The 12,953-nt window shown below is 33.7% G+C and overlaps 1 protein-coding gene and 2 long non-coding RNA genes across 3 annotated transcripts in view; 2 read left to right on the top strand and 1 right to left on the bottom strand.

Annotated features, from left to right (window-relative positions):
* LOC109335765 overlaps nucleotides 1–7,428 on the bottom strand; it is a 39,481-nt gene extending 32,053 nt beyond the window's left edge. The window contains exon 1 of the long non-coding RNA XR_002106247.1: nucleotides 7,382–7,428. This is a non-coding gene — a long non-coding RNA (uncharacterized LOC109335765). The remainder of the gene's footprint in view (nucleotides 1–7,381) is intronic.
* Nucleotides 1–12,953, top strand: part of LOC109335760 (flap endonuclease 1-like) — a 51,185-nt gene that overhangs the window by 34,911 nt on the left and 3,321 nt on the right. The gene's annotated exons all lie outside the window — the stretch shown is intronic.
* LOC109335766 lies at nucleotides 2,413–4,175 on the top strand. The gene is made up of 2 exons (XR_002106248.1): nucleotides 2,413–3,887; nucleotides 4,023–4,175. It is a non-coding gene; the product is annotated as an uncharacterized LOC109335766 (long non-coding RNA).

Genomic DNA, 12,953 nt, shown 5'->3' with positions numbered 1-12,953 from the left:
TATATAGTATTAGAATTGATATGTTATCCACTTCAAAAAAATAAAGAAAGAAGTAAAAGGGAATGATTGTATAATTTTTTGGGGTACAAGATTGTATAATTTTTCACATGCATAAATATTAATTTGACATAATGATTATAGGATTTAATATGTGTGCATTAAAAGTATTTGTGTTTTCACAGTGTCAACCTATTATATTATTCATTTGTTAATCATTGTTAAATCTTAAAATAAAATTAGTATATAAGAATGATAGATAATATATTGATGATATAATTTTTTTTTACATTAAGAGTATATATTAAACTATATTTTTATGTAATGAATTCCTGTAATGTCAAAAACCATAGAGGTTTAATAATGTGTAATTTTAAAACTTATACATAATCAAATAATAGAATTTAAAATATAGATTAAAATTTAAATATTTATATTTCAAAATAAATAATATAATCATAGATATATTATCATGATATGTAAAATAAAATAGATCGTGGAACTCATAACAAACTTGGTTTGAATTATCAAGTGGCATATATAAGCTACTAGCTAGGAGAGTAGAGTAGCACATATATATGAAGGTAACCTTTTATATCATTATATATAACTAGTGTGCACATGCATGAATTGTTTGTCGTCAATATTGTATGTTAGTATTATGTATTCAATTTTTATATATTTTAATTTTTAGAATTAAAATGTATTTATTGTATTTTGTATATTTTATATTATAATTTTTTTGTATTTATGATAATATTCACTTTAATGTAAGAGATATGGTTAATTAATAGGTTGATAGTGGTTATTTAGGGTTATATATTTTTTTGTAAAAAATAAATAATGTTAATGGTTAATTAATAGAAGTATAAATATTAGATTATTTTAATTGTTTGATAGGTGTAATATTAGATTTAAAGAAGCTGTGAAATGTAAATGGGCTGTTTATCTGAGGCCCATTTAAGAGGAACCAGTATTGCGTCAATTTTACGTCTTTAAGTTGCCTTTATAAAGACAGCTACATTGTTTTATGTAAACGAAATAACTTAGAATAGAAATAGAAAGAAATAATTTGATTTGTATGTACCTTCTCCGATTCTTTATAATTGACGCATCTATCTCCTTTCTCTATGTGAAGATCATTTTATAGCTGCGATCTTGTCTCATTTCCTATTTACAATTGATGAGTAGAATAGAAATACATACAATTCGATCTCTTTATTCCCTTTCCAATCGATTTAAGTTGATAATCAAAATCAGTTCCCAAACCCTAGAATTTCTTGAGTCAATTTCTTTCATCTACGGTAATAATGATATTTTCCCTTAAACTATGATGTTGTTGCTTCACTCGAGTTTTGCAATGGTTCAAACTCTAGAGAGAGAGAGAGAGAGGCAGAAAGAATACGATTTCTTTATGCCCCGTCCGACCCTTTGTTAGTGAAATGTCTCTCTTCTCTCTAGTTCTTCATTCTTTGACGTTCTTTATAATTCATTAATCAGAAGTGGTACCTTCATTGACTAACAAATTTTCCCAAAACCCTAAAAAACAATTTTATAAAGATTCGTCAGTTGCTTTTTTTAACCATGTTGTTTCACCATGTTTTTGCAATGGTTGAAACTTTAAATAAATAGAGAGAAATAAGAAAAAAAATGATTTCTTTATGTCTTTTCCCGACTCTTATCACTGACATATCTCTCTTCTTTCTCTCTCTGGAATTTCATTTTTTGGATTTCTTTATAATTGATTATTTTTGCAATGCCTGAAACACTGATTCAAAAGAGAGATATAATTTGATTTCCTCGTGCCTTAATTGACCCCTTTTCAATGGCATAACTCATGGTTTTCAATCCTTGTATTTCTTTATAATTGATGTAAAGAAAATGGTGTAATTCTTTGGCTTACAAAGACGGCCTCAAAACCCCGAAGGTATTTTGCAGCAACAATTTCTTTCATTTGTGTTGGTAATGAGATTTTCCTAATCCCCATCTTGATTATTCAAGAATGTTTGATCCCGGTGAACTGAGTTTTTATTTGGCTTTACAAACCCAAGAGCTTGATTTGGGCTGTGAAAACTGCATAGCGCTTACAATATGAATTCTAGTTGCCTATAATTTGTAAATCCGGATGATACCCCAAATTAATGCTCTATATGAAATTGCAATATGAATTATGATTTCACAATGTAACACCAGGATGCTGGAAAAATAAAATTGAGCCTTTGGTTTCTTTAGTTCAATTGCATTATGAATTTTTTATTCATATTGTAAAGTGAGATGGTATGCTTCGGCCATGATGTCCCTAAATAGGGCATCATGATATTCATGGTGTGAAAGCAGATGGCATGGATGTTGCCTAGATGTCCCTAAATGCTTCTTTATTCGTTTATAATACTATATGGTACAATTAAGATTGTGTGATTGCTAAGTGCAATTAGTATAATATGAAAATGGATGGTATGCCTGATCCTCGTTGCCTATAAATTCAAATGCGAATATGACCCTAGTTTACTTGGCTGGCCCATATACTTGCAATTGCAGTATGAATTATGAACTCCAATCAGGATGATATGCTTGACGTTGTATAAGCTTAAATGTGAAGTGGATGGTATGCATGCGTTGTCCCTTAATCCTGTAACTGCAATGGCATGTTTGAGACTCGATAAGCCTAATTACAATGATAATATGATTGCTATATTTATATTTCATAATCATCGAGCTTCAGCCACGTCTCTCTCTTCTATCAATTGATTTACAATAGATTTCAGGAAAGTGGCATCTTTCATAAGCTAACAAATTCGGTTCTAAAACCCTGAAAGTATGTTGAGGCAATTTCCTTAAACTATGATGTTGTTGGAAAGTTCTTTTGTTTTTTCTTCCAGTAAATGTTGTTATTGGTTTAGTTGACAATGTTGCTTCACTTGATTTCTGCAATGGTTCAAACTCTAGTGGAATGATAAATAAAGAAAGACTTCAATTTCTTTATAATTAATTTATATCAGAAGTGATGTCTTCACTAAACCAACAAACTCTGTCCCAAAACCTTTTCTTTTGCTACATGAATAACATGATGTTGTTGGATTTTTTATGGGTAGTTGCTAGAAAGTTTCTTTTCCAGCAAAGTGACATGTATCATCTGTGTGTCCTGATTTATACATTGTTTTCAATCTTGATGAATTGAAATTCAACTTGGCTATACAAAGTTATATAAACTGAGAACTAAATCTAATCTGAAACCGGATGTCCCTAGTTGCCTATAGCAAGGATATGTTTGTATTTCTTTATAATTGTTATGGTATGTTTGTGGCCATGATTGTCCTTAAATACAATTGTTGTATAGCATGCTGGAAAAGCATGTGATATGGATTATGTATACCCTGATGACCCAAAATTCAAATTGCAGCATGAATTGCTTATTCATTATATGAATTATAGATGTTAAATTTGAGTTTCTAATTGCATTTGTAATAAGAGATCTTTATTGATAATGTAAAATAGGATGGTATGCTTGAGCTATATGACCATAAATTTGAAGTGGATGCCATATTGCATGCCTTGATGAACATAATTGCCTTGATAAATGTAAAAGCCAACTGCAGTTCTTTATTCAGAATGGTATGTTTGAGCCTTGATAATATGAGTTCTGGCTGGTTTATCACGCTGACTTCTTTCCAACTCATTGTGTAGCCACTGGGTAAATTGATATCATAGTGTACATTATGATTTCTTGAGTATTGGTTTGGTTATGGAGAGTGAGATGGAATATCTTTGTTGGAATTAAGGAAGACAATTTGGTTATCTTTGTTGTTTGTTACTCTCTTCATATAAGAGAGCCAATAGTCTCAAGTTAAGAAGCTGAACTTAATCTTAAGTGGTCTGCTCCAGATGAAGAAGTAATGACTATTCTGCTATTTAATATCCTTTAAAAAATACATCGATTCTGCACTGACCTACATATGTTAGTTCTATCTTTAATGTTGGGTTCTTTGTCTAGATAACTAAGTTGCATTATGTTGCCTTTCTTACAGGGGTTCATAACATTTATGGTAAGAAGTGAGAATCTGTTCAACAATGATAGGGTGACAAAGGTTTGTGTGGCTTTAAATACTATTTTTATGGACTATTCGAGTAAAGTTTCAATGAGCTATCATAGCCTCTTCAATAAACAATTTTGTTATGATTAAAGCAGCAAATAACAAGTCATCACAAGGCTGGAAAGTGATTTTTAACTCATCGAACATGAGTGTTAAAACCTTCTCTGTTATCGTCCTGACTAGCTCCTTCTCATCCCCTCTTTCTGTAAATTACAGATGGGATTCATTTTTTAAGCCAACTGTAAATCCATCTGTGCCTATGAAACGGAAGGTATGCGTCCATTTACTCCACCATCTCCACTATTTGTCCATGAAACAGATTCATTTATGTTTGCTTGATGAAAGTGTGGCATAGTTTTCCCAACAACATTTATGGTCAGACTCCAGGCCAGCTATGATTCAGTTGTTTCAGTTTTCTTTGCCTAATTTTTGGCTTTGGACTAAATCATGAATTATTGTTTCCTTGCTTTTACTTTCATCATGTTACAATTCATATGGATGTTGAAAGACACTTTGCATTCCATGACAAGTTTCATCAGCTTAAATTTAAAATACAAATATTGAGTATAACCTTTTGTTGTCTAGGATATAGATACACTATATATTCAAGCATCCAATATGGGAGGTTTTATTCTTTTAAGATTATATTTCTTCTCAATTTGTACACATAAAAAGCACTAGACACCCTGGTTTGTGTGGCAACCAATATGTATCATGTCATCCCCTTCACTCTGTAGATTTGCAGCTCTCAAGTCCCCCATTTTGTGTTCCTTTTTTTGTTTCATAGTAATAATGGGATGCCTTACCTTCCACATTTGAGGAGAATTTTGAAGTACTGGAAACAGGAAAGTTTTCCCCATATTTACTAGAAATCTGAAGTTGAGTTGCTATTATAATTGTGGCTACACTTGATGACAGGAAATGCATGCTTAGATCTTTCAAAACGGCAACTGAGCATAAGATGTTCTCTCTGCAACTTTCTCACCGGTCAAGGCCCATGGTTTGAGCTTGCCAATATATAATCTGTGTCCCACCTTCTGTGTGCCATTGTCTCGAGGGGCCTACTTTGGTTTCTGAAGCTGAATAGCCCTGGTGAACCTTCAAAGTTTATCTCGCTTATGTATTATCTTTATTCAAGTAACCGACATAGAAGTTTTGACATGATAAGTGACTCTGTGGAATGATAAATTATAGCTTATTGCTATCTATTCTTACACTACCATATTTTTTGACTAATTTTTTATGAAAAATAAAAAAACTATGTCAAGCTTGTTACATTACTTGAATGATGTTTGTTAACATTAGTGTATATCTCTTAGCTTCAAATTTAGTTCCTTTAGGGTCTATTCGAGAGATGAATTTTGGACGAAAAGGAAGGGAATGGGAAGGCTTTAGAGTCATCTCATAAGTGTATATCATGTTGGTTACTATTTTAAACTTGCATGAAAACTTATCTTTCCCCCGATTTGAAGTTCTATTGATTAGGAAGAGATACAAATGGACTGGGATGCTTTATTGTTTTATGTTGATTGTTTTATCTTTCCCCCAATTTGAAGTTCTTGGGTTTATTACATACATTCTTTAAAGAAACTATGTCCCTGATTCGCTTTCCTAGTTCCCTGTTGAAGCACCATCTGTTTCAAAATATTTGTTGTGTTTACCTAAGCAAATAAAATGTTGTTGAAGTTTAGATAAAGCACCCCATAATGTAAGTAATTCCAAAAAGTGAAAACACCCGAGAACAAGTTTCTATTCCGGTTTGGGATTCCATGACTTAACAAGTCTTGTTTGTTTTTGACAGGAAATACCAGAGAATAATGCTGAAGAGACTAACAAAAGGTCCAAGGGCAGTGGGGGTAGGCAAAAATAGTTGGCATTTGTATCATAAAAAATATTGGCAAAGCCATTTTGCATGTTAATCAGATTAGAGTGTCTTTTCGGTATCTTTTGTTATTCCATCACGTACTATTGTGATATTGTATCTTTGGCTTTTCCATGCATTCCCATCTGTCACTTATACCTATCTCTCTCAAATTTCTTGCACTAGGACAAAGGACCATCGATTCACAACACGACTGTAAAATATTTGTATGATTCAGAAGACGATCTGTGGAATTTGACAATTTAAGCTTGGTAGCTATGCTTACATACAATGTTTTTCAAAAGTACTTTCTGTCGTTACTTACTATTTAGGTTCATTTGATTTTATTGGTATTTGATGCGGTTATAAGCAAGTTCAAGAATCGGTGTCACAATGAAAGCCTAGCCTTTCATGGATGATCTTGTCTTGTTGAATCGAGAGGAATTAAATGGAAGGTATAAATGTGGAAACAATCTTTACAAGTATATTGCTTTTAATTGTCAGTATACTCTGAATGTTAGTATATTATTATCTTACATACTCTGAATGTTAGTATACCTAGATTGCAATTCCCAGTCAAATAAAATCTGTTAGATGACAAGACCGATGAGGTGAGAACTGAATCTAGGTTTAGTGAACCCATGAAGGGTAAATTAGAAATTATTTCACTCTAGCTTCATGGCTACCATCTAACGTCACAACTCATCAGACTAGTGGGGAAGTTGAAAGGGTTCAGACTGACTGCTGGAAAAGGGATACATTGGAGATGCTAGAGTCGATAAATTCCATATTGAATAGAAGTTTGATTAAGAACTGTGTTGAGCTTGATAAGGGTGAAAATTTGATATCTTCTAAGAGAAAAGAAACAGTGTTGGACATGCATTCAGATGTTTCCTTCTACATTGGTTAATGACTACAATGGCAACATGATTGATGATGCTAGCTTGCCCTTCAAGCAATGTTGTTAGGACCAGTTTGCAAAAGGACAAGGAAAATGTTATTTGTTAGCGAATGATAGGGACGGACTCCGTCTACAGTACAGCTGAATTAATATGAAAAAGAGTTTTTATCCATTCTATACTTGGGCCTTTTGGTATGTTATGTTGCTTTTATTTGGTTTGTCTTTCATGTAGTTTCTCTCTCTTAGAAAATCTTTCTATATGTACATATATAAATATGTTGAGTATGTCTGGGTTTGTTGTTATACTGTTACCATCCCAAAATATGTACTTTTTTCAAGGTGTACATTTTTTTGACAATAAGCTTTATCCCGCCAGGTGCACCTGGAAATGCCAGGTGCATCAATTGTACTGACCATCCAGAGATTGTAACTCCTTTGAATTTTTAGTCCATGGGTCAAACACAAACATCAAACATCTAATGAAGTTTTATCATCGAGGCCTCCCTAGGCTTCTAGTCTGTCTGATGGTACTGCTATGAATCCATCTTCTTTAGAGCAACAAATTCCTGATAAAGTCATGAAGTCCTTTCATCGAGCCTCTAGAACAAATGCTGCTATGAATCCATCTTCTTTATAGCAACAAATTCCTGATAAAGCCATGAAGTCCTTTCATCGAGCCTCTAGAACAAATGCAGCATTTTTCAACTGTTGAGTCCCTCCTGACCAGGATACAGATAGAGAAATGTTGAACTCTTTGGTATCCAGGTACCAGCTAATCAATGCAATCATGTTTAGCTGCCTCTAGAGGAGATACAGCAGCAATCACCTTCAGCAGAGTTCCTTTCTTCCAACTTACTTGCCCTTAGCAACTGGAACTGAACATCAACCTACCAATGAAGATGCACTCTCCAAATCAAGTTGTCTAGCAACCTGCCTTAAACGTGGAACTTGATTCACATATATCTGGTGGAGTTAGAAAACATTCTTCAGACACTAGTTCTTGTTTGTTTTGGTCAGGAAATACCAGAAAATAATGCTAAAGAGAGACTGATAAAAACAAAAAGTACATGGGCAGTGGTGGTAGGAAGAAGAAATAGTTGGCTTTGTATCTTAAAAAATATTGGCAGATCCATTTGCATGTTAATCAGGTTAGACTGGCTTTTGGAACATACTATTGTCAGCTTGTATCTTGCTTTTCCATGCGTTCACATATGTCACTGTACACCTATCTTTCTCTAATTTCTTGCACTCAGCACAAAGGACCATTGATTAACAGAAGAAGAAAGTAGGAAAAAGACAACAGAGTAGTGAGGTAGTGACAAAAACTAATGAAGAATGATGCACTCACCTTATCTCTAATACAAGTTAAGGCAAATTGCTTTTTGGTGCTGTTTGTGAATTAACGTGACCATTTTTTCAATTATTCAAGAAAAAAACAGGCAAATCTAATGTTATTCCATTGAGAATATTATTCCATTGGTGCTGTTTGTAATTTTCTAGAATATTTCTTTCTTCTCACTCAATGTGAAGGTTCATCTCCTGGTAGTCAAGTCTCTGTTCCGCCTCTGACTAATTCTGAGCTGGAGACCAAATCTTGTGTCCTTGAGGCTATTTCATATCCTTCACGTGCCAAAGCATGCCCTTTAGGCTTTTCAGGTTCTTATTGCAAATTGGTGTTTTATGTCTAAATGAGAGCTACTGCCTAATATAAAGGTCTTTGTATCACACTTATTTTTATTATATCTAGACTCAGGTTCATTTGTTGAATTAATTGAACTCACTTGTCTTTGGTTTTAACCAGACTGTTGTGGCTTCTATTGTCTATGACCCAAATGATGGGGAATGCTATCATGCCAAATGCCAGCATGCTAGTTGGTTGTTTTGGTAATTACTTACTACTCTTTGGATGTTTCCCCTTTTCTCTCTATCCTTCCTTTTCGTACGTGGTTTTTTCAACTACCCAAGATTAAGCCATTCATCTTCACTTTTCCCCCTATAATTATTATAAGATTAGAATAATGTCCTTATTAATTGATAATTTTAATAATTACAATAAAAATAGAAATAAGCAAAACTTGTAGGAGAAGCAAATGAAAAAAAATAATGAATTTTATATAAAAAATATTAAATATCTTGTAAAAAATCATCAATTTTTTTAATATTATATTTTAAGAAGAGCTAGAGAAAATATATTTATAAATTAAAAATATATTCATTATTGGGCCAGAGCCCGTGTTGGCATTATGTTTACGTCTAATTGTGCGTCATATTTACGTTAAACTTGGCTTTATATATGTTGGTGCTACTGCTGCGTGTTTGAGAACAGAGCAATAGAACAAAGTAAAAGAGAGTAGGATAGAGTGAGTTTGTTGAAACATGACTAAATGAAGAGGAAGATGGCTAAAGAAAGGTTCATTGGCAGAGGTTGAGAAATTAAGAAGAACAAACTAATTTTGTTAGTACTACTGAGGATGGAATAGTTTATTAACCATTCAACATGTGTCAAATTGATGGGATAACAAAATATGAATAATAACAATAGAGAATTCAAGATGAATATATAATTGTAGTGATTAGGAATATGGAAAGAAAGAAAAGAAAAGAAAGAAAGAAAAGAAAAGAAAGAAAGAAAAGAAAAGAAAGAAAGTCATCTCAGGTATGAACCATTTCCCTCTAACCCTTGAATTGATTTTTGCTAATTGATTCGACGAAAGTGGAACTTGGAACTTGAATGATATAGAATTTGATGAACTTGTAGCATACTCCAACCATTTCCAAGTTCTACGTATTTCTCAATTCTCTTTCTTTCTAGACTTTTAATCTTATTTGGCAGAGCTAACACACTCTAATGGAATAATATTCTCAATTAATAAAGAATGATTGTTCTTTGTGGGTAAATAATCTTGGTGGAATGGAGAGAAAAGGAGAATGATTGAATGATATTATTTCCTTGTGGGTAAATAATCTGAATGTTAGTATATTATTATTTCTAATTTCTTCTCTGTTAGATTGCAATTCTGAGACAAATAAAATGGGTAAGATGACAAGGCCGAAGAGATGAGAGCTGAATCTAGGTTGAGTGAGCCCATGGAGGGTAAATTATAAATTATTTCACTCTAGCTTCATGGCTACCATCTAACGCCACAACTCATCAGACTAGTGGGGAAGCTGAAAGGGTTCAGACTGACTGCTGTAAAGGGGATACATTAGAGATGCTAGAGTCGATAAATTCCATATTGAATAAAAGTTTGATTAAGAACTGTGTTGAGCTTGATAAGGGTGAAAATTTGATATCTTCCAAGAGAAAAGAAACAGTGGTGGACTACATTGGTTAATGACTACAATTGGTAACATGATTGCTGATGACAGCCGGCCTTTCAAGCAATATTGTGGGGATAAGGTAACACCACTGTATTATTTGTTAGAAAATGATAGGGACTTGGTCTACAGTTCAACTGAATTAATATGAAACTAGAGTTTATATCCATTCCTTTCTGTATGTGTGTTCTATTGCTTTTATTAGGTTTGCCTTTCATGTGGTTTTTTCTGTCTTAGAAAATCTCTCTCTTAATATGTATATATATAAATATGCTGAGTAAGTTTGGGTTTGTTGTTATACTGTTACCATCCAAAAATGTTTTTTTTTTCTGGTTAATTTTAAATCCTTGACCGTCGACAATTTTTTTCGATAATTAGCAGCCACACCACTGGGATCAGTAGAACTTACTATAGCAAGGTCTTTTTCAAAAGGTTCCTCTTGATTTTTTCTTAGATCCACTCAGCTACCTTTTTTCAGATATTTGATCCTCTTTTTTCAATATTTGTCTTCTTAACACATGATCATGGCATCGTTTGATGACTTTGATCCATGTAATTGACTCCATCTAGTGGGACAATGTTTAGTCGTTGTTGTTGTCATCTCATGACCAAAAACCAGGTTTTCAGTCATAATTTTATTCTTCTCATTCTTGTTGGTTTTGGGTAGTGTTGCATATTTGTGTTGATATTTCATAAAAGCGAGAGAAAGGGTGAAAGAAGGGAAACAAAATGAAGTTTAAGTGAGTGCTTGTATAAGTTGGGTTCTTCGGTATCTAGTTAACGATTGAGCTTAAAGTTTCACTGCAATTGATGATTATTTTGTCACATGGTATGTAGTTGCAACTATGATCTTGCTGTTATATTCATTTACTTATTTTGATAAGAAACAATGTGGTTGTTATAACCATCTAAGGTTCAGTTTCTCAGTATTGAATGTATTGCTTATGGTGGATGGGTCCCATCCACAAATTTTATACCACTGAAGAGATGATCTGGTTACAAAATTTATGAGTGGATTTAAAGTAATGCTGATATCTAAAAATAAGGAAAAATATTTCTTACACATATAGGATTAGCTTTTCTTTAAAGTTTCTAATGGGTTTGGAGTGGTTTTTTTTAGAAGATCTCTTTATTGGATGTGCAGAGGAATCAGATGAAATTGATCAATAATTTTGATCAGCCTTCTTCAAAATCTAAAGGTGAACAGTTATCCATTGGAACCAAGGAAGGTTAGTGGTCACCATTGTAGCATTTCAATGAGTTATTGCAGGAAAGTCTAGAAATCCAGTAGGTAATATCTCTTAATTCTTGAGTACTTCAAGATGCTTGTTTTTAACATTTTTCTTTCAAATCAAGAAATCTTGAGGAGCTTCAATGTTAATGCGGCAACCCTTATAGATGCGCCGCCTTACTTTGGTGTGACATATCCATCTCAGTCACTGTTAGAACCGATGCAATTAAAGGCAATTAGCTATTGTAGAGATCAATAAGATAAATAGTGATTAATAAGGACAGAAAGGGTCAGCAAATTAGAATTGTTTTGCGGTGGAAACCGTTGGAGGGGGGAAATTGTTTCTCCTATTCTCAGTCATTCAATAAATATATAATTCATTTTTTTCCTTTCTCAATCTCCTATCAAAATTTCAGTTTTGTTTCCTCCGTTCCTAACTGTCATACCATATACTTTTGATCCGAATGACGCCTTTCCTTTTTGTATATTGGAGGTGCTAGCACCACTTCAGTAGGGGTAGAGGATATGTGGCAGAGGTTTGAATCTCTTGCAGCATCATTTGGCCTATGGTAGACAATTGCAGTTGAGCTGCTAGCTCATTTGGTAATGAAAATAACCCTTAAATCCTGACTTTAATTGCCCTTATTCTATTGCACATAAAATGAGACCTAAGAAGTGGTAGAATAGTCAATCTGGCCTATCTCAGGGATAACAAAGGATGAGGAAAAAATAACCGCCTTCAGAGAGTGTTATGCGAATAATTGTGGCTTCTCACACTTTTGGTGATGACGCTTGCATTTTCCCACTTTCAGTCATCAAACCAGAGACACATTCTGCCCCCTTTTCTTCCCACTTTCAATCTGAAGGAAATCTATGCAAACTTAGACTCTTGTTACAAGCCAAACTCATACTAACACCTTACTATCATTGTTTAATCCACCCCAACTTCTAAGATCTGTTAGTTTTCTCCTGTCACTGGCCCTTACAATTATTAATTTGCTTTGTACATTTTTAATATTGATGCTTCTCTTTCAAGAGGTATCCACCCTGCCTCACTGCTTCGAAGTGAAAAGGCGGCATGAAACACAACTCAATGATCTTGAGGCCAAGCAATTAGAAGGCGGAAGTTTCAAGAGTCTTCATCACCCCATGAATATTGTAATGGTTGTGGGCTGGATATTGTAATATTGGTTCCATGGTCATCTAATGGAGAGATATGTGATGGCGAAACATCATATATTCCTAGTGGAGGGGTGGCTCTTACAGTGCTCTAATCCCACATCAATTCAAATGATCAAGATGGAGTTTCTACTTCTAGGCTAGGGAAACTTGATGGGACTATATGTTGAGTATGTCTATTTATGACTGTTCAGTAGAGACACGAACAATACGGTCTCTACTTGGATTCACAATCTAGTGAAGAGCATATCCCAAGTGCAACTACCATTTCATCGCCAAATTGTGAGAATGCTGCACAAATCCATGAGGCTAATGGCAGCACTGGTTCAAATAATGCTGACACTATGAAGTCACCTTTGTCTGTTGAAAGAATTG

The sequence above is a fragment of the Lupinus angustifolius genome, chromosome LG20 (genome assembly GCF_001865875.1).
Source record: "Lupinus angustifolius cultivar Tanjil chromosome LG20, LupAngTanjil_v1.0, whole genome shotgun sequence".
NCBI lineage: Eukaryota > Viridiplantae > Streptophyta > Magnoliopsida > Fabales > Fabaceae > Lupinus > Lupinus angustifolius.
The sequence above is the reverse complement of the archived record's forward strand: the minus strand, read 5'-3'. Positions and strand labels throughout refer to the sequence as shown.